The sequence below is a fragment of the Gigantopelta aegis genome, chromosome 3 (genome assembly GCF_016097555.1).
Source record: "Gigantopelta aegis isolate Gae_Host chromosome 3, Gae_host_genome, whole genome shotgun sequence".
Taxonomy (NCBI): Eukaryota; Metazoa; Mollusca; class Gastropoda; order Neomphalida; family Peltospiridae; genus Gigantopelta; species Gigantopelta aegis.
This window is the reverse complement of record NC_054701.1, coordinates 70118572-70143683: the sequence shown is the minus strand read 5'-3', so window position 1 is coordinate 70143683 and position 25112 is coordinate 70118572. Positions and strand designations below refer to the sequence as shown.

At 37.6% G+C, this 25112-nt stretch overlaps 1 long non-coding RNA gene across 1 annotated transcript; it reads left to right on the top strand.

The window, feature by feature from the left end:
• Positions 1–2085: 2085 nt before the first annotated feature.
• LOC121368992 lies at positions 2086–23436 on the top strand. The gene is made up of 3 exons (XR_005957538.1): positions 2086–2348; positions 12165–12358; positions 23287–23436. It is a non-coding gene; the product is annotated as an uncharacterized LOC121368992 (long non-coding RNA).
• The last annotated feature ends 1676 nt before the right edge of the window (positions 23437–25112 follow it).

The following is a 25112-nucleotide window of genomic DNA, read 5'->3' as shown; positions in this document are numbered from 1 at the left end:
TACTGTCGCCAGTTCGCTAAACATACCAGGTCGTAAACCGCACTATCGGAGGTATTACGTAACTACTGGCCACATGGCCTCCACACCTGGTCTAAGTGTGTATTAGGGGGTACGATCGCGCGGAGGTATTACGTAACCAAGTGCACACGGCCCTCTAAAACAATTAACATCGCCACAGGCGAAAAGATAAGAGCATGTTCCGTCACAGGCCCATAAATATAACCGTATGTTTTTACAATACCCCTAGTTTTGCACAAAATTGGAGTACTTTTCTTTTTTTTACAGGTACCCCCATACATGTTTAAAACACAAGGCTACTTAACACAGTGGTACTAGATGAAATAAAATTGCATATTGTTTTGCCCAGATGAAACAAATTATTTGTTTTACAACAAACACCGTCACATTAATTACCAATGACTTGTGGTATTAACTGCTCTATCAAAAGATGCACCTCGAACTTTGACCTAGCCGGATGTTATTTAGTTTAGTACTACCTACAATTCTTGCCACCTAATATCCTTTAATTACACAATGTGTTGTGGTGTTTTTAAAGAAATGTTTCACAAGTCCAAACCTTCTATTTCTAGTGTCAATGCTTGACCCCTCTTTTGAATTCAATCAGTTTTGTTGTGATGTTAGCTTGACCTAATTTTGAAAAGCCAGTATTCTTTGTTGACCTTTCGTATTGTAATAGGGTAGTTGACCTTCTTGGACCACTTATTATTAGTAGTTACACTCTAAATGAACAGACGTGTTTCAGTAAGCAACCAGACGTATTTGAACAAACCTGGTAAATGTTGTAGTTAGTGGGAGAGAGGGAAAGAAGCAACATTCTGTTACAGGACTGATTGCTTTGTATCATACAAACTCTAAAAGGACTGAGATTGTGATGCTGGTAAGAAAGATAAATATTGGTACTTTAAAATAATATAATATTTTAAAATTCAGTTTAGTTCAAAATCAGTTATTCAGCATTAGAAATTTACATTTATTCATTCATTTCAACTTATTTTCGTGCTTATATCCAATTCAGGTTCAATCACGGTGTCCTGGGCACACACCTGGGCTGTCTGTCCGGGACAGAGGGTTACTTTTCAATGGTTAGTGAGAGAGAAGAGGGTATAGTGGTTTTACACCTACCCATTGAGTTCTTAAAACTCGCTCTGATTGGGAGCCGGTACCTGGCTGCGAACACTGTATCTACCAGCCGTGTGTCCAGTTGCTCAATCACGACACTACCGAGGCCGGTAGAAATTTACTACGGTGTTTGAAACACGTGTTGTCTGCTATAACAATCATTCCAGTTTTAAACTTTACCAGTGATGCAGAACCGTAGGCCTACCATATGACTGTTACAGGCCATGTAGACATATTATTAGTATTACAGCATGCTTTTGTAGCACCTGACGCACTTTCGCCAGTAGAGCGATACAAATGAACAGAGCAGAAACATTTACAGATTCACATATCCAAACATAATCCTCTCGTTGACAGTAAATTTGTAGTTTGGCGTGATGTCGCTTTGGTCTAATTATGATAAATGCCAACGTAGATATTATATCGTTGTCTGCCAGTGAAGTGGATACTTGGTGAATGTCTTGCAATTAGAGCCCCATGATGTTGGGCACTGTCAACCCCACAGGAGAAAATGGATTAGTTCTAATGTGATATAGTTTACAGCGATTGGATCAAAGAATTTGTTCAGTTAACCCGTCTCATTCGTGGTTATCGTTCCTGTGCATTACACTTGACAGCTTGTTATATACTTAGCTTCTTCATCCATCGTTTGTGGCGTTTCGTGTTTCTATTTGTATTGATTTCGTTTGTGTTGTTCGTATTGGTAAAAATTAGGGGCGGGACGTAGCCCAGTGGTAAAGCGCCCGCTTTGATGCGCGGTCGGTTTGGGATCGATCCCTGTCGGTGGGCCCATTGGGCTATTTCTCGTTCCAGCCAGTGCACCACGACTGGTATATCAAAGGCCGTGGTATGTGCTATTCTGTCTGTGTGATGGTGCATATAAAAGATCCCTTGCTACTAATGAAAAAATGTAGTGAATTTTCTCTCTATGACTGTCAAAAAATGGTCATATGTTTGACATCCAATAGCCGATGAGATCTAGTGATGTCGTTAAACAAAACAAACTTTGGTAAAAATTAATATACTTCAGACATTTTTGGATATATATATATGTGGATGAAGGAGAAACAACGTTCGATGTGTGGGGATTTTTAAAACCCATAATTACGACTATCATTAAAGTGCTATACGTGCCTTAGTGGGAACATTTTATTACTGTTTCTCGTTGGACTTTCATGTCAACTGACGTCGCGTTGGAATTAGTACAGGTAACACTTTCTCTGTGTCGGGATTGGTCCAGCGAATTTATATTAGGAATGTATTTTCGTGTCATCACTGTTGGCAGTACATACTATAACCTTACTTTCACGTTCCAGACAGTGAACCATGACTGGTATATCAAAGTCCGTGGTATGTAATATCCTGTCTGTGGGATAGTGCTTATAAAAGATTCTTTGCTACTAATGAAAAAAATGTTGCGGGTTTCCTCTATAAGACAATGTGTCAAAATTACCAAATGTGTTACATCCAATAACCGATGATTAATAAATCATTGTGCTCTAGTGGTGGTGTTAAACAAAACAAACTTTATACCCTTATCAGTTTGATTGTTAAAAGCAAACGATCAAAAATTAGCTTGTTTGTTAAAATATAACTATTTTTTATTGTCAAGAATGTGCGCAAACAAATTTTGAGACTGTTGAATAAAGAATATTAATTGGCCTTTTCCTATACACCAGTTACAGTTTGATTTCAAGGTTTTGTCAGCTTCACGACGTTGTGAAGTTTCATTCTAACTAATCTACAACGTACTGTAACCACAAATGGTGCTACTTTTAATCTGTAGTGCAATTCGAATGCTAAAAACAATTTAAACTTTAAAGGGACATTCCTGAACTTGCTGCAATTTTATAGATGTTATCGACTAACAGAGACTTTTTGACGATTGTAATAAAATATAAATATATTTTTCTGTATAACATATTAGTGGCTGTATATTAAATGTGCTTCTGATCGTTCTAATATTTGTACTTGATTAAATTTCATTTTATTTCCTAAAATATGTTTTTTTTCGTACGTACGAAATTATTTGAAGACACTCCAGTTTGGACTTCTTAAAAATATTAAGACGACCAGAAACACATTGAACATACAGACACTGATATTCTAAACAAGAAAATATATTTAATATGTAAGTTTAATCGTAGAACTATTTTATTAGTGGGAAACATCTTACAATGCAACAAACTCAGGAATGTCCCTTTAAAAGAAATTAAGGATCTAGTCAAAAGAAAAAGCTAAAGGAACATGCACGTTAGATTAGATCGTAGAAAGACTTAGAGACCACAACATTAGCATAAAAACAGATTTAGCATCACTTGACCTCCTTTCTAGAACAAATATTAAGCCTACAGTATTGAACAAATGGCTGTCGATTACGTTATCAAACAGCCATTATCGTCTGTTGTTCAATAGTCTTATTTCCTCCATGATCAAACACAGGACAAGTATTTCCAGAGCACACATGCCCATAACAACCCCTTGTGGTACATTTGCACACCTTATGGTATATTTTCGCAAGATACTGTCAGTAAGCAAAACATTTTACGCGAGCACAGGGGCAATTGTTATCCATTTAGCCTACTCTTTTGTTTATACCTGTCGGAAAGCTTAAAATAGAAGTAATACGATTATACGAATTCAAATCGGTTCATCTATGATGTGGCTTATTCATATTGAAAGCTGAGACGGGTTCAGGTAAGCTATCATAAGGAGTCTAAAAAAGCTGTGATTTTAAAACTGAAACAGTTGGATTGCATTTAGAATGTTATTTGAAAGAGGTGGAAGAATCAAACGGTTTGGTTTTTATTTTTAAAAAAGGGAGTATTTGTTAACGAGGAACAAAAGTTTTTGTCTTAACTCGATATTTCTTTTCTGGCAGTGGCAACGGTAATGTTAAATTTTAATCACAGATTTTAAATACAGATTACCGCACGAGCACGAATGCCATAGGACATTAAAATTTTATGGAACAAATTTGATGATTGTTTTATTTGCATATGTGCGAAAGCGCGAGGTATAAAACAATTTCTAAACGTGTTCCATATTATTCGTGTGGTACTTAACGAGTGTAATAATTTATTTATTATCCACCAACTGTAATGACAGACTGTATATTCGCTACACAACCAATTTTGAAAACATCGAACAAGGTGACATTTTAGAAAGAAAGAAGAAAGAAAGAAATGTTTTATTTAACGACGCACTCAACACATTTTATTTACGGTTATATGGCGTCAGACATATGGTTAAGGGCCACACAGATATTGAGAGAGGAAACCCGCTGTCGCCACTTCATGGGCTACTCTTTTTCGATTAAGGTCAAGGTCAAAGGGTTTTACGTGCACGTTCAGAGCAAGCTGTTGTAGCGCACGCCTGTCGTGGGCACAGTTGCCGGCCTTGGCCGGCCTCTCTGTCCAAGACAGGAAAGGTGGGGGGGGGGGGAGGAGAAGGGACCGTCTGCACTGGCAGGTGCAAGGGAGCACCAGCAGTCCGATTGAATCGGTAGCAGGCGGATGGGTTTTGGGTGCTATGGAATTTTGAGTGGAGCGATTTATCAAAAGAGAAAAGGTGCGCAGTTTTGTTGAGTGATTAGGCGCAATTTTGAACGGTCGGTCGAATGGTAAAATGAGCTAGTATAGATTTTGGAATTCGAGTGTAACTCGTTAGTGGTTCGAGAGTAGCTCGTTATTTCTAGACCTTCATGATGCTGGTTGTCTCCCTAGGCTGTCCATGGGGTCCTTAGAAGGACCTGACCTACTCAGGTCGTGGCATGACAGCCCAGAGGAGACTCGTGCAATTGTGTAGACACTGGTAGGCAAGGCAGTTGTTCCGGGGTGGTAGAAGCGCAGGTGTTGATTTCGTCTTCAGTTTGCTCCTCGGTGACACCAAGTACATTCCAGCAGCGAGTATTTTGGTTTATTGGGGTGGGGGCGGCCGGTATTCTTTTGTTCGGCCTACCCCGGGTGTTTGCAATTGTGTACTCGGAACCGGTTTCTTTTGTCCGGTTCCTTATTTGAGCACGTGCTGGCCATTTTAGTGTTGGGCGGATGCATTGTTATCATTAGTCAATGCATCCTGTGTGCTGTTTGCGGTGAGCATGCTGTCTGTGTGTAGTCCTAGTTTGGTGTTTAGGTTGTACCTATTGTCTTACGTCCCTATTCTAGTGTATCCAACGGTCATCATGACCACCCTTCCCCCCCATGCCTCTGTGTTGGTTGATTAACACAGTGGCTTGGGGGGGGATTAGTCTATTCTGGTTATCTAATTTGAAGGGCACGCCCTTGTAGTGTGTGTATTGGTTAAAAAAGCCTAGTGCCTAGCATATTATTTAACATACAATGAAAGAGAGAGAGAAGAGAGAGTTATTTGGTTAGTAATGAATAGTCACATACATCACAGTCGTCTCTTTTTTCCTTTTTTTTTTTTTTATATTTGCGTGCTAGGTAAAAGTGATTTTGTTTGATTTGGTTTCCCTCCCCCGTAATTCAAGTAATTATCGCTATCTATCTATTGGTAACTGTATATTACTTTGTTTGTGGCTAGCGCCATTAACTATATTGATCTTACTTGGCCGGTCTTCTATATTCTGTTCTCTGGTTGTCTTTCAGTACCCTAGTTGACTTACCGCGTCTGCTAGTGTTATTCATTACTAAGTGCATGGTGCAAATACATAATGTGCGATATATATATAGGTAGGTTTTGTGGCTGGCTGGCTTGGACCCATGGCGGCTGAAAAGAGAGAAGTTGATAATTAGTAGTCCTATCCTGATTGGTACATAGGTTTGGGGTGGCTGGTTACTTTCTTGTTCAGCTGTATTATTGTGGTCACATACGGAATGGTATGCATGATTTTACCAAGTTGTTTATAGAAGCATAGTTAGTAACCTGTTGTATTGATATATTCGCTACCTCCCCACCTTTGACCACCTATAGTAGAGTGCATCGTTTCCTAGTTGTAAGTGGTAGCAGCTCGTACATAAGGGCTTACAGGCGGGTGGTTTTGAACATTCTTTATGTATAGTTTAGTTAACAGTTTAGTATAATGTTTTTTTTTTTTTTTTTTTTTTTTTTTTTTTTTTTTTTTTATTACAACTCTTGTGTAGGGGTGTACAGGTGGTTAGTTTTGAAGATTATTTTATTTATTTATAACTCTGGTTTGGTGGACTGGACGAATCGATAAACTGCTTTGAAAGTTTTATGCTTTAGGCATTTATCCGGGTTTAGTAGAAAGTTAGGCGTTATATGTTTATTATGGTTATCGGTGATTGATTTTAACATTAGTTGTCTCTGGGTGGTATGTAGCGTGCAATCCAGGAGATAGTGTTTCATATCTTCCCGGGTGCCACAATCACATTCTGGGTTTAATTTAGTAAAGGAGCAGCTGTTTAGTTTTGACGATTGTCCTAGGCGTAGTTTAGTGATTAGCTTATCTACATACGTGTTTTTGTGTTTAGGTCTTATAGAGTTAACTAAGGGCTTGATGTTATAGTGCCATGTATTTTTAGTTAGGTCCCAGCTAGCTTGCCATTGGTTTAGGTAGTGTTTTTTTGCTTTTGACATGAGCTCTGTTATTCCTAAGGGTAGGTTGGTAATTGTGCTGGTAATTGCAAGTGCTGTTTTTGCTCCATAGTCGGCTACTTCGTTACCAATTATTCCTACGTGGGCTGGGACCCATTCGAAGACTACTGCTAATTTAAGTTGGTTTAGCTCGTTAAGTACTTTGTGGATGGCTGCTAAGATGTCAGGCCTAGTAGATTTATTAGTTTGTAGCGATTGGATTGAGCTAAGGCTATCAGAGAAAATGACGCTTTTAGGGTATTGTTTACTTTTAATCCAGATTAGTGCTTCGTAGATGGCTGTCAGTTCTGCTGTGTAGACTGATAAGTTGTCTGACAGCCTGGCGTATTTAACTATTTTAGAGTGTTTAGATATTTTTTTTCTTCTGCCACTGCAAAGCCAACCCTGCCATTGTCCGGGTTTTTTGATCCATCTGTGTAGACGTGGACGTGTTCTGGGTAATTTTCATTGGCTGCTGCTTCAAACAGGACTTTTTTGAATGGCGGAAACGGTGTTTCGTCAGTGGCTTTTTTAATAAGGTATGGAGTGTGGCATTCCATAGGTTGATTAATGTTATATAGAGCTACTGGTGTGTTATCAATTCCGACTTCTATTTCAAGTTTACTGGCCCTAGTGGCAAATGAGTCGTTAAGTTTTTTTTTTTTATTAAATTCTAGCCCTGGTTTAGCAATTATAGGGGTAAGTTCTTGAACTGGGTGGTCTAATTTAAGCGAGTGAATTTTTAGGTGGTATTTTAGATGTTGTAGGTTACGGCGAAATTTAAGTGGCATGATGTTTTAATTCTACCTCGAGACTTTGGCCGCTGGTATTACGTGGGACTTTGGCTATTGTTCGTAAGGCTTGATTTTGTATGATATCTAATTTTTGTAGCAGTTTGGGGTCGGCGCAGCTGTAGGCTTGGGCTCCGTAGTCTATCCTGGAGAGGATACATGCTTTGTAGACCAAAAGCATTGCTTCCGTTTGCGCTCCCCAACTGGTGCCTGAGATTGCCCGTAGTAAGTTTAGCGTGTTTTTAGACTGTTTGATTACGTTATTTATATGGTCGCTAAAGGTTAGTTTTGAGTCGAATGTTACTCCTAGGAATTTAAAGGTTTTGACCCTTGGGATTGGTTTGTTATTAGAGGTTATTTGGTGATTATCGGATGAGTTGCCCTTATGGAATAGCATGCAGACTGTTTTAGTTTCTGATAGTTTTATGCCCCAGTCCTGGGCCCATTTATTGAGTTTATTCATGTCGTTCTGCATGAGGCTAAATAATTGTTTAGTTACTCTGCCTGTGCGCCAAATGGCGCAGTCGTCGGCGAAGAGGGCTGTGTTTAGGGGGGTGGTTGATTTAGTTTTACTCTTGGCGTTGAGCGCTTTGGTTATATCATTAATAAAGATGTTGAACAAGGTTGGTGATAGGACTGAACCTTGTGGGATACCGTTTATTATTTCTGTTTTTTGGGAATAGTGTCCGTTTACTCTAACAGATATTGATCGGTTGTGAATGAAGTTATTTATGAAGTTAAACATATTGCCCTTAATGCCGTTATTTCTTAGTTTGCTGAGGAGTCCCTGTCGCCATACCATATCGAATGCTTTTTCAATATCTATAAAAATTGCTAGTACTTTATTGGATTTGCGGAAGGCGTCATTTATGCTATTTTGTAGTCGAACTATTTGGTCAATTGTTGAGTGTTTAGTTCTGAATCCGCTTTGTACGTTAGTGATTAGTTTATTCTCTAGGAGGTAGTTATTTAGTCGCTTATTGATGATGGTTTCTAAGGTTTTGCATAAGTGCGAAGTGAGTGTTATTGGCCTATAACTACCGGGAGTGAGTGATCTTTGCCCGCCTTTGGGAGGCTAAAGCACTCCGCGTGCTTCCACGCTGCGGGCATGCGACCCTCCTCCCAGATCCTGTTATAGAGCGACAACACGACCTCAAGGGTTACATCTGGCATATGTTTTAGCAGCGTGTAGCTGATTTGGTCTGGCCCTGTGGCGGTGCTTTTTTTAGATTTAATGGCTGCTTTTAGTTCAACTAGTGTTAGCGGTTGATTAAATTCTAGGTTGTCCGTATTAGGCTGAGTATCACTTTTAGTGTTATTTGTTGGGAGGTTTGTTATCTTTCTTAAGTTTATTAAAAAAAATTTTCGGGGAAGTTTTCGTTGCTGCTGTTTTTGCTAAATGTTTGACTGAGGAGGTCTGCCTTTTGTTTATTTGTGGTGGCTATTTTATTTTTTTGGAGGACTGTAGTGAACGTGCGTTGTCCTTGGATGGCATGAACCTTCTTCCACATTTCCCTGATAGCGGTTCTGGTGTTGATCTCCCCGCAGAATGTCTGCCAGCTAGCCTGTTTAGCTTCCGTGATTAGTTTGCCTATTTCTTGTTTTGCTATTTTATATTTAGTATGGTATTCTGGTTTACCAGTTTTCTTAAAGAGTTTTCTCATCCTATTTCTGAAGCTACATTTTGCTTGAATTACATCTGTCCACCAAGTTACCGGTGAATTTTTTGTTGGTTGTTTAGTTTTAGGTATATTTTTTTCGGCTATTTGGATTATTTCGTTGGTGATTTTAGTGGTTGCGTCATCTATATCTGTGTTAGGTACTAGTTTAAGTTTGCTGCAATCGCTTGTAAAGCCTGCCCAGTTGGCTTTACTAAATTTGAATTTAGGTAGGAATTTTTGTTGTTCGGTATACGCTATGTTACTTTTATAGGTAGTTAGTATGGGTAGGTGGTCGCTATTAAGAGCATCTAGTACCTCCCATTGGGCGTTTGCTCCTATGGTGTTAGAGGTTATGGTTAGGTCGATGGCAGAAGAGGCTGCTAGATGGTCGTGAAAGTAGGTGGGGCTGCCATCGTTGAGACATACTAAGTTATTTATATTAATGAAGTTTTCGAGAATGTCGCCCTGCGTGTCGGATTGCTGGCCTCCCCATAGTGGGCTGTGGCTGTTGAAATCTCCTACTAGGATTAGGTTATTTTTTTGCGTAATAATTTTGTTGTAGTCGAGCAAGCGCTTTACCACTGGGCTACGTCCTGCCCCTGACATTTTAGTGTCACACATATAGCTAGTAAATGGTTCCACTTCATTAATTTTAAGAATAAAACAACATAAACCAGATATCATTCATTCATCTCTGTCCGTCCGTTTGTCTGTCTCACGTTTTCCGAATTGTTTTTGCAGAAGGCTTTGGGATTTTGAGCTGACATTTTGTGTAGGTATATAGTTTCATCATGTACTGTTACAGATCATGTTTGACGTTCATGACGATTTGTAAACCCATTTTTGACGGAGTTATGGCCCTTGAACTTAGGATATGTCAAAAAAAAAATTCCGGACTTATGCAATGCCTGGAGATATCAAGATGAAATGTTGTATACAGCTTTATCATTTGTATATAGCTTTACAGATCAAATTGAAGTTTCGTGGTGATTTATTCACTTTTCAGAGTTATGACCCTTGAATTAAGGAGATACGAAAAATGGTAGCACCCGGTAAGGGACATGTATTGCTATAGCAGTACTCTCAAAATGCTTGGTTAATAATACTTTTAAAATATATATTATCATTACTGAATGCAAGTTGCGATGTCTTAGCTTCATGTAATTTTTATAATCCGCAGTTCCAGCTGGATGTTAGTCCATGTAGATTAATTTATTATCCACATGGTTCAACATAACCAAGTTAATAATAATCATACGAAGAACACGTGTAATAACAAGTGTAATGACGTAATTTTGGGAGGGTACGTCATAACATGACGCTGCTTCTCCGGTCCTAGGTCTCACTACACAGATGCCATCTGCCATTGAAACCCATGTTAAATTGCCCAACTTCAAACAAAGATTGCCAATAGAACGGGTTCTCGTTGGCATTAACAACATACACCATTGCGAACATACATTATATAAACATTTATTTTCACTCCAAAACCGAGAACATTTCCGTCTCAGTTTTTTGCTATATTACCGCATCGTATAGTACCGGTCCGAACAGGTGGTTCATTAACCGATTCACTCCGGCTGTCACTTGCGCTATATACCTATGTCCCAAAAGGTCGATCAATCTTGAAGGTCGATGCACAATATTACAAAATAACATGGGCAAAATACAGCCAGAAGGCTTACCATTAAACATACATATTGTTTTAATTCTTGACCATTTCCTAGAAGTGAATATGTGAACCATAACATGTGTCACAATTAGGAACTATAGTGGACCGTCATCAGTCAACTCTCACTCGGAAGTGATCTGTGTAGTGAGACCCTAGCTCAGACTGCATTTGAAATATGACATCATTTTGTTGTCTCCTAGTTGTGGCTGGAACATTTTGAGTTGGGTCTTGTTATTCATAAAGAAAACAACAATAACAATATGGATAATAAAGAAATTATTACACTCGCGTGTGAGTCGTACTGATTTTACGAAACTCGTGCCAGGATGAATGTAATACAAAAATCCTGACCCTCATTTCGTAAAATTAGTACGACACACAAGCTCGTATAATAATCTCTATATATCATGGGTGTACCAGTTTCGAAGAGCATAAGCATTCGATTCTAAATCATATCAATATTTATAAACAGACAGTTGTTATTCAAATAGCTACTTTTTTTTATTAGTATTTCTACGCTTCAAATGAGCACCAAACTGGCTTTTATGTAGCAAAGATCACCGCACGTGCGTCAAAAACTGTAGCATGCATCAGCAGTAAATATTGTTAACTACGTCACCTATTTCGGTGAGTGAAACGTTTAGTGGTATAGCTTACAGCCAAAACTTTGCAATACAAAACTGTTCAGTGTTTTATCAAAACATGTATGTTGTTCAACAAAACATGTACTTATAATGATTTGTAAAAAATATTTTAAATATTTTAAGACAAATTACAAAATGGAGTCCTCGAGCACCAATGTTAACAGACAATTACATTTTAGAACAACTAATATAACAATTCTGATGTCTTGCAATTGTGTTAAAAGTTGAAGAAATTAATAGTTATAATGATAAAATTGTTTGGTTAAAAATATAAGTTGCATTCTGAGTTTTAATAAATATATAAACAGATATCCAGAAATATATTTATGTTAAAACTTATAAGGACCATATATTTTTGGCAAGTATCTGTAAAGAGAGTTTTGCCAGCAGACGCCGTGACAATCACGTGACTTCAATAAAGAAATAGCAGTACAGCTGAAAACAGACAAAAATAGTTTTTAAAAATAAGTTTTCTTTCAAATAACAGTCTTCGAAAATCATAGAAAAAATGTATTAAGAAATGTGCCGTGTTTATGAGTGGGTTAATTAACTTCGATCTTGCTTTCTGTGCTCGTTTTAACCCTTATTTTTACGAACATTTCTGTGAATGGCATAAAGATAGCGTAAAATAATACAGTAATTAAGAAACCGTTTAAGAACGAAGTCATTACATTAAACCAGACATTTAATTTTGCAGAATTCTTGGAAATCTGTTGACGAAGTGAACTAAAAATATCTAGGATGGCTGGATACACGGCACAGGCTGTTGGCTCTGCGATGGAACGGACTCAAAACGTCAAACAATGGGCATACCACAGAACCCTGGAAAGGACATCGTACGACTACATACTAATACCAGACTGTTTCTATGACAGTAGTGATGAAATAGAGGTAAGGGATATGTTCAGCTGTGTGTGCGTGTGTGTCCATGCGTGCGCCTGTGTGTGCGTGTGAATGAGAGAAAGGGAAGGGAGAGAAGTATGGTGGGAGAGAGAGGAAGGGGTCTTTATGCTTTAAATATCATCTGTGTCTGCTAGGTTAATTTTTTTTTTTAAATTCGTTTTGTAATTCTAACTATATTTAGTTTGATGAATTATAAAACGGATAGATAGACCTGTGGGTGGGTGATTGAGTGAGTGAGTGAGTGGGTGGGTTGGTAGGATGGGTTGATGGTAGGGAGGAGGATTGGTGGTAGGGAGGGTGGGTATGTGGGTGTTGGCCGGGTAGGTGGGTGAGTGAGTAAATGGGTGGATTTGTTTTAGGTTGGTTGGTTGGTTGGTTATTTAGATCAATGTACTGGTGGATGATTCATACCAGTATAAAAATTCAGTAGTTACAAATAAGACAAAACACAGTGTACACAGCCATGAGAAATAGGCCAACAGATATATTGCAATATCATTCCCAGTTTAACACCCTTAGCCAATATATTTTTCGTGCTAGGATGTCAGTAAGTATTCATTCATTCATGAATGTATTGCAACTAGCTATTAAAACAATTAGACAAGAAGGAAGGAAATGTTTTATTTAACGATGCATTCAACACATTTTATTTACAGTTATATGGCGTCGGACATATGGTTAAGGACCACACAGATATTGAGAGAGGAAACCCGCTGTCGCCAGTTCATGGGCTACTCTTTTCGAGTAGCAGCAAGAGATCTTTTATATGCACCATCCCACAGACAGGATAGTACATACCACAGCCTTTGTTACACTAGTTGTGGAGCACTGGCTGGAGTGAGAAATAGTCCAATGGGCCCACTGACGGGAATTGATCCTAGATCGATCGCGCATCAGGCGAGCGCTGTACCACTGAGCTACGTCCCACCCCACAATTAGACTAATGATGGTACGTGTGCCAGTGACCCTAGCCTGAGTAGTCTGATAGTAAGAGAGAGCTAGATGGACATTTCGACAGTTATCACAGTTGTCACGTTCTCATAATGATAATAAAAAATAAAATAAAAAAACCTTAATTGGATATAAGCATGAAAATAAGTTGAAATGAATGAAATCTAAACCTCGACAGATAACCACAATATCAAAAGTAGTAGCCTGATATTCTGTATATTAATGGGATTCAAAATGAATCATTTTAAATAAATTAAAGGCGCATACTCTAATTTTAACTAGTCTAAATGTCCGTTTAGCTTTTGGCCTACAGTGACCCTAGCCCTTCCCAAATCCACCAGTATACTGTGATCTAAATAAAATCATTCATTCATTCATTCATTCATTCATTCTTACAATACTAATATTCATTAAAACCATGGGACAAAGGTTGGTCTTTATATCAGAAACCCCCTTCCCCCCAGCCCCCCAGTGCTGTGATCTAATATATGTAAATGTAAAAAGTAATAATTCTATCCTGGATCTGCAACTCATGACTTTCACTGGTAACATGTGCTGACAATAATGATTATTTCTGACTTGACATTTTTATTAACATTTTCAGGGACAAACTACTAATGCTTTAAGGTAGGCCTACTATATTGGAGATGGAATGGGGTTTCAGTAGTTTGTTGACATTGTTTTATCGGAAGTGAATTATGAAATAATTTTTTGTAGTACTTATTGAAAACAACACCAACCACTCATTAAATTTCAGAACACATCTGTTGCGGAAAAACCCCATGAGTGCATCATTATTATATATTTAATAAATATCCTTAGTGATAAAATGTCATCATATTACAGCATGAAGCCTTTATTAAAAAAATATATATATATCCAACTCATAATCATATTGCATGATAAAAAAATATCAATATCAGGTTACATTTTGATATCGTGGTGATTTGGTTCAGTTTGATAACGGTATAACAGGCTCGCTGAAGTTTGCTTGTTACACCATTATATAAACCTCACCGGCCTCGGTTGTGTCATGGTTAAGCCATCAGACATAAGGCTGATAGGTACAGGGTTTGCAGCCCAGCACGTACTGGCTCACACCCAGAGCGAATTTTAATGACTCAATGGGTAGGTGTAAGACCACTACACCCTCTTCTCTTTCACTAACCACTAACAACTAACCACTAATCCTCTGTCCTGGACAGACAGCCCAGATAGCTGAGGTGTGTGCCCAGGACAGTGTGCTTGAACCTTAATTGGATATAAGCATGAAAATAAGTTGAAATGAATGAAATCTAAACCTCGACAGATAACCACAATATCAAACGTAGTAGCCTGATATTCTGTATATTAATGGGATTCAAAATGAATCATTTTAAATAAATTAAAGGCGCAGACTCTAATTTTAACTCGTAAAAAAATGGACACTAAGTTTAGTTAATTTACAAACCTGTAACTCATTTGGATAAAGTTACAATAGCGTGAAAGAAGAGTCTGTGAAGTTAAAACAGGAAATATCCTTAAAATAGACTAGAACTCCAATCGCTACTTCTCAGACGCACATGCGTTTTTCAAAATATGATAATCTAAAGAATAAAATATAAGTAATGTTTGATTTCAGTGATCTAATAGTGAAAAATATGCTGTAGTGTTTAAAAATTAGGGTCTGTCTGTTCAAAGAAAACTGAATTAATATTTGCATTTCTTTTGTTGTCCAGGCTAATTACATAAACATACCTCAAATATTGTGAATTATGAAGCAGGGAGAGTTTCTCACTTCTAACTTGGCTAGTTGTGAACTGTACTAAAACAAATTATGGCAATTAGACTTGTGTTGCATTCAGGCAATTGATGGTATCTTTTAACAATATCATCAACCATGGTTGTGTTGGACTTTTGTATTAGGCAAAAAAACCAAAACAAACAAACCCCAAAGTTCCAGAATTGATGCAGCAATGCAGCTTCTTCTCTTTTTTTTTCTTTTTTTTTTTAAAGCATGGATTGCACAGAAAAGGTGGTATATTTAGTTGGTTTTTTTACGTCCTCCTCATCTGCCTTGGTCCATCCTCAGTGGCCATGGTGCCCCCTCCTTTGCCTTGGTACCCTAAATATTATCGTAAACAGTAGCAGGGGGTGGGGGGGTAAGCGCTTTCTGTACAACCCACAGGTTACTCCTTCAGGAAATAAAAACAAAATGTTGACACGCGAGTGTCAAAATTGCGCGCTGATCGTTTGGCCTTAGTAAATCATGTTTTATTTAACAATGAACTCAATACATTTTTATTTATGGTGATGTGGTGTGAGACATATGGTAAAGTACCACACAGATGAGAGAAGAAACCTGCTGCTGCCACACCACGGGCTACTCTTTTCAGTTAGCAGCAAGGTATCGTTTATATGCACTATACCACAGACAGGATAGCACATACCATAGCCTTTGATACACCAATATTGTTGTTACACCATGGCCGATTAAACATCAGACAAATGCTATATCATTAGGCTACGTCCCTCCTTGAGTAGACAAACTTTATCACTGAAACAAAAAACAAGACACCCCCCCCCCCCCCCCCCCCCCAAAACAAGAGACCAAAATAAAGGAGACAATAACAAAGACTAAAAAAAGACTGACAGTGTTAATGTGGTGGATTTTATTATAATAAACCAATTTTTTTTTAAAGCATTGCTTTATTCTAATTCTGCATACATCTTTACAATGAAAAACAATATAGTGGTGTAGCCACAGAGCAAACTGGTTCTACCCACATAACAATATATAACCCAGTCAAAAACATTTGCAGTTTGGGTAAATGTGAGAAGGCAGTTTATCATGAAATATGAAATTATTTTTAATTAGGGAAAACTGACTGGATTATCATATGGTCTATGCTACCTTGTAAAGAGCCTGCGTTACTGACTTTTAAAGTGACTATTTTAGGTTAGGTAAAAAAAGAAGATGTACGTGTTAATCACTTGTATCGAACAATGGACATAAATTCAAGTTATGATCACGAAAGTCTGGTAACAATAACTAACATTATTTTAGCTTTTTTAAAATTGTGTTTATTTTTATTTGTGGTTTTATTCAGATTGCCCACATACATGTTATATATATATAGTCCAGTCAATCTACGGTTCAAAAAGGCCTAACCTAGAACAGATTGCAACATAATTTATTTTTGTTGTAATTTTATCCCAAAGCCTTTCTAAACAACATGTACAGTGATTTAGGTGGGGGACAGTGACTAATTTGCATAAATTAAATATAGTTTTTAACAGTATATACACATGTTTTCACATGTATTGAATAATGCCCTTTCATGTCCTGCCAATAGTCTGCAAAGACTAAGTCAGTTGTAGTAGTACAAGTTAAATATGCCAAAATTCTCACCTTTACCCAAAACCACATCCATCCCAAACAAGTCCTTTTGTTTAATCAGGTTTAGTAGCACAATACCAATATTAAAAAGCTTGTTGCTTGTAGAAAATAAAAGCAATTAAAGGGGAAGTACTCCCAACAAACAGATTTGAAAAATGTGCAATATTTTAGTTTAAAATTGCCCTTTTAGTGCATCTGGAGTTAATACCCATTTGGCTATTTCTCGTTCAGCCAGTGCACCACGACTGGTATATCAAAGGCCTTGGTATGTACTACCCTGTCTGTGGGATGGGGCATATAAAAAGACTTCTTGCTACTAATCGAAAAGAGTAGCCCATGAAATGGCGACAGTGGGTTTTCTCTCTCAATATCTGTGTGGTCCTTAAAGGTAGGGTCAACTCAAACAAGAGCCGTATGTGTTGGAAAGATGCATACCCGGACCAACAACACATACTGACACTTTATCAAATGAAAAACACATAATTTTACAGTTAATAAAAAACCATGATTATTCCTGCTAACTGGGGGCAGTCATTTTCTTTCGTTTTTGTGATTCCGGTGGGATAGCTTGGGGCGAAGTGACGTCAGCTCCTGACCATCTCCTGTATGTACAGTGTAAACAAAAGCAGTAATTTTTGACAAGGCGCTTTTCTTTGATCAACCTGATTTGTAAAACAGCATAAATGACGTAATATTATAATAAACTATTTAACTAAATATATTTCAAGTTGCATTAACGGAACAAAATGGGGTTATAGTATTTTTCTCTGTTAAATAATCCAAAGGAAAAATGTACAAAATGAGGCCTATTGATATGCTACGTTGGAGCAAAAACAACAACCTACGATACCCAAGTGATAATTTTCTTTTCTTTGGGACTACGTAATTGGTCAGTTCTGTGCTTTTAGATGGAAAAGTCTACTTAATCAATAGTTTTACAGAACTATTTACAGTAATAAACCATGTCCATTATAGGGGCGACAGGTAATATTCCACAATACCGGTATGTATTTTTGTGTCTAGACAGCGTCAATTAATTGGCTCGTCTGGTTACCAATCAAATACACACCTGCCAATCAGGAATCACAGGTAGAAGCAACTAACAGCATAAACCAATTAACTAAGAAAACACTCCGTGTATCATTTCAGTACGTAGGTTAATGCATGGGCAAAACATTGTTAATTGTTTCGACTTGTGTAGCCACTTTGACAATGGTATTTTATTTTGTATTGAAAACTAATATATATAGTGCTGGATATACTTATTGCTGGCTTACTGGGATGTGTATTATTACAAAACATTGCAATGTATGACTATTTAGCATCCCGCAAAAACCAGGTAGATTGTTTTTCTCTAGTTCTAAGGCTCATTCCTGATGTTATGCGTTAAGTATTACGTAACCACCAGCTTGCCAGAGGGCGTACTCACTGAGATGGTACAAAATGGCTGTGCCCGTTATATATGATAGCCGTCACATTTAACCGTTTTATTAATTAACTATACGATTATACGTGTTGATATTAAGCAATAATGTGCATCATATATCGTTGAATATGCATACCAGGCCAAATGCCTTAATTGTCCTCTCCTTTAACCATATGTCTGATGCCATATAACTAAAAATAAAATGTGTTGAGTGTATCGTTAAATATAACATTCCTTTCTTTCTGGAGTAAACCATCAGCTACCATGCCTTGATTTGTGTTCACTTTATCATTTTCTCCACACACCCAATCATTTTAAGTTATGTATGATCTGATTTAAAACTAAATGTCCGAAAGTCCTAGACTAACGATACACAAAATTAATTTTCACAGTTGGTTAAAATGTGTGATTGTTTGAGCACAGATGATGATTGTTGCCATGTTATTTTGACAGCTGCATGCTTACTGGTCATGCTGAAAGTCGACTTAAAGTTGAATGCCAAAAGAGGTTAACATAACAGGTTCCAGATTCACCCATTAATTTTAGATTTGCATTTGCATTACAAGAGTTTATTCTAGATTTTTCTACCTATCTTTGATGTGTTTTCAAAAAAAGAATATACATTCATCCATCCATTTTAAATGTGTGGGGTTTTTTAAAAGAAATTATTTGATATAGCCATTAAAATATTGCCCAAAACATTTTGTTTTGAAACTTGTTAGAAAAATATATTTTCTAAAGAACTGTTTTTAATGTACCTGTATGTCCACACCAATTTTATTTTGCTATTTTATGTAATATTTTAATTAGAATAAAAGGAATAAAAATCACCAAAAACCTGAACCTAAACAAATTTATGTTTTACAACACATTAAAACATGACTAAAACATCTATTGTATATTCACTGTACAAATATTAAGGTTCTGAAGGCTGTAACTATGGGAAGGAAAGGAATGTTTGTCTAAAAACACCACAGTACATTTTAAAACTACTGGTACAGCTATTTGGTGACTAACTTATGGTTATGTTCGACATTTGAGAGAGAGGGTGGGGGAGGGGGAGAGAGACAGAGACCGAGAGAGAGAGAGAGAGAGAGAGGGTTGGGGAGGGGGAGAGAGAGAGAGAGAGAGAGACAGAGAGAGAGAGAGAGACAGAGACAGAGACAGACAACTCCTGGAAACCAGCAAGGATCTTTCATGTACATCCCAAGGCTTCTAGAATGTTTATAAAATCCATTAGCCATGGAATCAGTAATTGTACTCAATTTACTCAAATTCACTAGCCCTACTTTACTTTAAGTTAATTCAATTTTACTAACTAATAGTAATAATCATATATGTCACCTAAAGAGGAAGATAGAGCTTAAAAGTACTAAAATTGAGTGGTTGTGATAGGGGCAGGATATTCATATTTACAAAATAGACTTAAATGCAGCATTTCACCAAAAACATTTCACTAGCCATCTGGCATGGCAATAGTAGTTATTTACTAGCCCAACATTGAACATCACTAGTCATGGGAGTGGGGCTACCATAATCTAGAAGCCCTGCATCCATAGACAGGATAGTACAAGCCACATCCTGTGATATACCAGTTATAGGACTGGTTGGAATAGGAAACCCATGAATCCATTTAGGGTATTTGATCCTGTGACCCATCACACCTCAGGACAGCACTCTGCCACTTAGCTTCATTCCACCTTTGTGACAGAAATAAATGTTTTGCTATGTTTTTTTCCTTTTGCACATCTATGTTTTAACAATAATTTTCGTTTTACTCCATGTTTTGGGCATTTGTTTGGCTTGTAAATAAGGCTTTTCATTTGGTAACTCAGTTTCTCTGGTCTACCTCACAGATATACAAGACTGGTATGGCCAGAGATGTCATATTTCAAAAATACAAAAGTTCAGTTTGAAATACTACAAATGTAATAGAATGACCAGAAACACATTGAATATATAGAAATTGATATTCTAAGAAAATAAATGCAATTAATATGTAATTTTAGTTGTTAAAGGGACTGTCCTAAGTTTGCAGCCATTGTAAGATGTTTGCGATAACACAGCCATGTTGGCTGACTACTACATGTATTTTACTACTATTTTATACTAAATACATTTTCTTGTTTAGAATACCAGTGTCTGTATATCGATTGTGTTTGCGGTCATATACTAATGTTTGTAGCACTCAGTTTTTGTTTTAATTTGTGAAATACATACAAAATTATTGGGAGGTAAAATCCAGTTTGGGCTACTACAAGCATTAGTACAACAAACACCTTGTAAATACAGACACTGATTTTTAAAATAAGAAAATGTATTTAATTATCATCGAAAAGACTCTATTGGTCGGAAACATTTTACAGTGGTTGTAAACTCCGGGCTGTCCCTTAAAACAGCTCCAAAAACCCAGAAAAATGTTATACTGGTTATACAGTCAGCAATACATGTATCTTTTTACAAAAATAAACAAGTGATTAAAGCTGTTAAGCATTTCATTTCAACTTATTTTCGTGCTTATATCCAATTAAGGTTCAAGCACGTTGTCCTGGGCACACATCTCAGCTATCTGGGCTGTCTCTCCAGGACATTGGGTTAGTTTTAGTTTGTTACTGAGGTCTCACTACACAGATGTCATCTGCCATTGAAACCCATATTAAACTGCCCAACTTCAATCAAAGATTGCCCATAGAACGGGTTCTCGTTGGCACTAACAACATACACCATTGCGAACATACATTATATAAGCATTTATATTCACTCCAAAATTGTGAACATTTCCGTCTCAGTTTTTTGCCATATGACCGCATCTGGCTGTAGTACCGGTCCGAACAGGTGGTTCATTAACCGATTCACTCCGGCTGTCACTTGTGCTATATACCCATGTCCCAAAAGGTTGATGCACAATATTACAAAATAACATGGGCAAAATACAGCCAGAAGGCTTACCATTAAACATACATATTGTTTTAATTCTTCACCATTTCCTAGAAATGAATATGTGAACCATAACATGTGCCACAATTAGGAACTATAGTGGACCGTGATGAATGAACTCTCACCTGGAAGTGATCTGTGTAGTGAGACCTGAGAGAGAAGAGGGTGCAGTGGCCTTACACCTACCCATTGAGTCGCTAAAACTCACTCTGGGTGGGAGCCGATACCAGGCTGCAAATCCTGTACCTACAAGCCTTATGTCTGATGGCTTAACCACGACACAGTGCTGTCAAGCAAATACAGCTCCAGTATGAAAGAAAAAGGTGCAGAAACTCATGCAAAGGTAATCTGCAAGGCCCCACCTAACTAAACTTTTAAATTAAAAAAGGGCATTTTCCTTGTTGTTGGGGGCAGGACGTAGCCCAGTGGTAAAGCGTTCACTTGGTGCATGGTCAGTCTAGGATCGATCCCTGTCGGTTGACCCATTGGGCTATTTCTTGTTCCAGCCAGTGCTCCACAACTGGTGTAACAAAGGCTGTGGTATGTACTATTCTGTCTGTAGGATGGTGCATTTCAAAGATCCCTTGCTGCTAATCGAAAAGAGTAGCCCATGAAGTGGCGACAGCGGGTTTCCTCTCTCAGTATTTATGTGGTCCTTAACCATATGTCTGATGCTATATAACCGTAAAATTAAAATGTGTTGAGTGTGTTGTTAAATAAAACATTTCCTTTCCTTTTTTTCCATATTGTTTTAGTGGGAAACTGGTCTTACTGGACCCCACTCACTATGCACCCTCCTGATCTAAGGACTAACATCTGTTCATATATATGCTGCATAACTAATTTTAAATACAGGTACCTCAGCAGGGTTTCTACCAGAGGGTAAAACGGGTATGGCGTCATACCCAAATTTTTTGCAGAATATATTTTCTTTTTTTAAGTTAACCTTTTGAATAAATTAATGAATTATCATTACTGTATGAGTTTCTTTACCCTAACCTTAAACTTAACCCATTTTCTTTTTTGGATGAGCACCCCCCCCCCCCCCCCCCCCCCCCCCCCCCCCCCATCCCCTGTTGACTGTGGTTGCATTCAATTCCATAGTGTCACACCCAAACATTTCTTTCTGGCAGACACACTGCTCAGGAGTTAGGCATGGTCTGGATCTGGTGGGGTTGAGTTTTAATATGGACCTAAAGGACTCTTTTATCTTTATTTTTCCTTTGTGCTGCCCAGGGTGTCATTAAACATTCATTCATTCATTCATTGTAGCTCAGTGGTAAAGCACTTGCTTGATGCGTGGTCTGTCTTGGATCCATTCACATCAGTGGGCCTATTGGGCTATATCTCATTCTAACCAGTGCACCACGACTGGTATATCAAAGACAGTGGTATGTGCTATCCTGTCTATGGGATGGTGCATATAAAAGATCCCTTGCTACTAATGGAAAATGTAGCGTGTTTCCTCTCTAAGGCTATATATAAAAATTACTAAATGTTTGACATCCAATAGCCGATGGTTAATAAATCAATGTGCTCTAGTGGTGTCGTTGAACAAACCAAACTTGTAATAAATCAATGTGCTCTAGTGGTGTTGTTAAACAAAACTTCATTCATTCATTCATTTTTTCTTGTACATCTACCTGTATATGAATAGCCTAATATTGAACTGTGAAAAAAAAATCAGCATACATATACCCTGAACCCCCCCAGTCCCACCCCCAGTCTATGCCCATGTACCTCAACATTTTGTCATGTTAGATATGTTAGTATCACAAAAGCTAGGAGAGGTTTTACGGTTGGTGGGTGCATGGACACGGAGTGGCACCTGAAGGAGTCACTGAGTAAATATTTGACACCAATCACTGCATACCTCCACATTCAACACCAACACCACCCGATAGCGGTGATCAGGATAATCGAGGCAGTATGGCAAACCCTGTATCAAATCTCTGTAAATCAAGACTGATATGTAGGACAAACACGCTCAGCACAAGCTTTTCCCCCTTTCCGGGCCTTGCACAACATGTCCTGCCTTGTCGCCCAGTTTAGACATGATGCAAGGTACTCGTAAACCTTCAGAATCATCCCACATGTTTACACCGTTTCTCAATCCATGGCAGCTTCTATGCCGATATCTGCGAAAAGTGCTGGTGACAATCTCTCATCATCTCCACCTCAAAGTTCACCACAGAATAGAGGCTTCACAAAAGTGTTTTGCAGGTTCAGTCTTCGGAGGAAATCTTACTCTGGATTTGAAAGAAAGAAAGTCTGTGCTCCACTCAAATCTGACCACAGCTTGGATAACTTACTGGCTGACATTGGACGGAAACTGAGTAATGTCTCACGGGACAGTCTTGTTAGTAATATGGAGGTAAGATGAGATGGTCTTGTTAGTAATATGGAGTGAAAATGAGACAGTCTTGTTAGTAATATGGTGGTAAGATGAGACAGTCTTGTTAGTAATATGGAGGTAAGATGAGACGGTCTTGTTAGTAATATGGAGTGAAAATGAGACAGTCTTGTTAGTAATATGGAGGTAAGATGAGACAGTCTTGTTAGTAATATGGAGGTAAGATGAGACAGTCTTGTTAGTAATATGGAGGTAAGATGAGACAACCTTGTTAGTAATATGGAGGAAAGATGAGACAGTCTTGTTAGTAATATGGAGGTAAGATGAGACAGCCTTGTTAGTAATATGGAGGTAAGATGAGACAGTCATTGTTAGTAATATGGAGGTAAGATGAGACAGCCTTGTTAGTAATATGGAGGTAAGATGAGACAGTCTTGTTAGTAATATGGAGTTAAGATGAGACAGTCATTGTTAGTAATATGGAGGTAAGATGAGACAGTCTTGTTAGTACATTGTAATATGGAGGTAAGATGAGACAACCTTGTTAGTAATATGGTGGTAAGATGAGACAGTCTTGTTAGTAATATGGAGGTAAGATGAGACAGCCTTGTTAGTAATATGGAGGTAAGATGAGACAGGCTTGTTAGTAATATGGAGGTAAGATGAGACAGTCTTGTTAGTAATATGGAGGTTAGATGAGACAGACTTGTTAGTAACATTGAGATAAAGTGAGACGGTCTTGTTGGTAACAGTTACAGAAATATGGTGAGACACTCTTGTTAGTAAGAAAAAGGTAAGTTCAAACAGTTAGTAAAATTAAGGTGAGATGCGACAGTCCTGTTGAAACAAATAGTACTGTATAGTTTTTTATTTCTTCCTGGTCGTTTAATTTACCAAAAAAAAACCCAAACAAAACTGGCTCCTTGTCTGGGAATAAACCCATCCCATGCTTAGCTCATAATAAGTGGTCTGGCGCGTTGGTCTTATTTCAGGTTAAGTATGGTTGTAACAGATGTTTGTTAGATTAAAGTAAAGTAAAGTAAAGTTTGGTTTGTTTAACAACACCACTAGAGCACATTGATTCATTAATCATCGGCAATTGGATATCAAACATTTGGTAATTTTGACATGTAGTCATCAGAAGAAACCCGCTACATTTGTTTTCTAATGCAGCAAGGGATCTTTTATATGTACTTTCCCACAGACAGGATAGCACATACCACCACTTTTGATATACCAGTTGTGGTACACTGGCTGGAACAAGAAAAAGTCCAATGGGGATCGATCCCAAACTGACCGTGCATCAAGCAAGCGCTTTACCACTGGGCTACATCCCATCCCCTGTTTGGTAGATAGGCTTGTTAGTAACATAAGCACAAGTGAGACAGTCTTGTCAGTAAAACTGAAGTCGGTAAAGTGGGACAGTTTTGATACTAATATTGAGGAGGAAAAAGTGAGACAATTTTGTTTGTAATGTAAGTAAAATGCATAGTTTTGTTGTTGTTAATTATATATTTATTTATTTATTTATTTTATTTAGGTAATGTTAAAAAAAAAAAAAAAAAAAAATAAAATATATATATGAATTTCAGAGACATATTTGTGTGCAGTTGCATAATTATTCTTATGTGTATATAATAAAATAGAAATGTTAATTTATTAATAAACAAAAGGTTTAAAATGATTGTTTTCTATA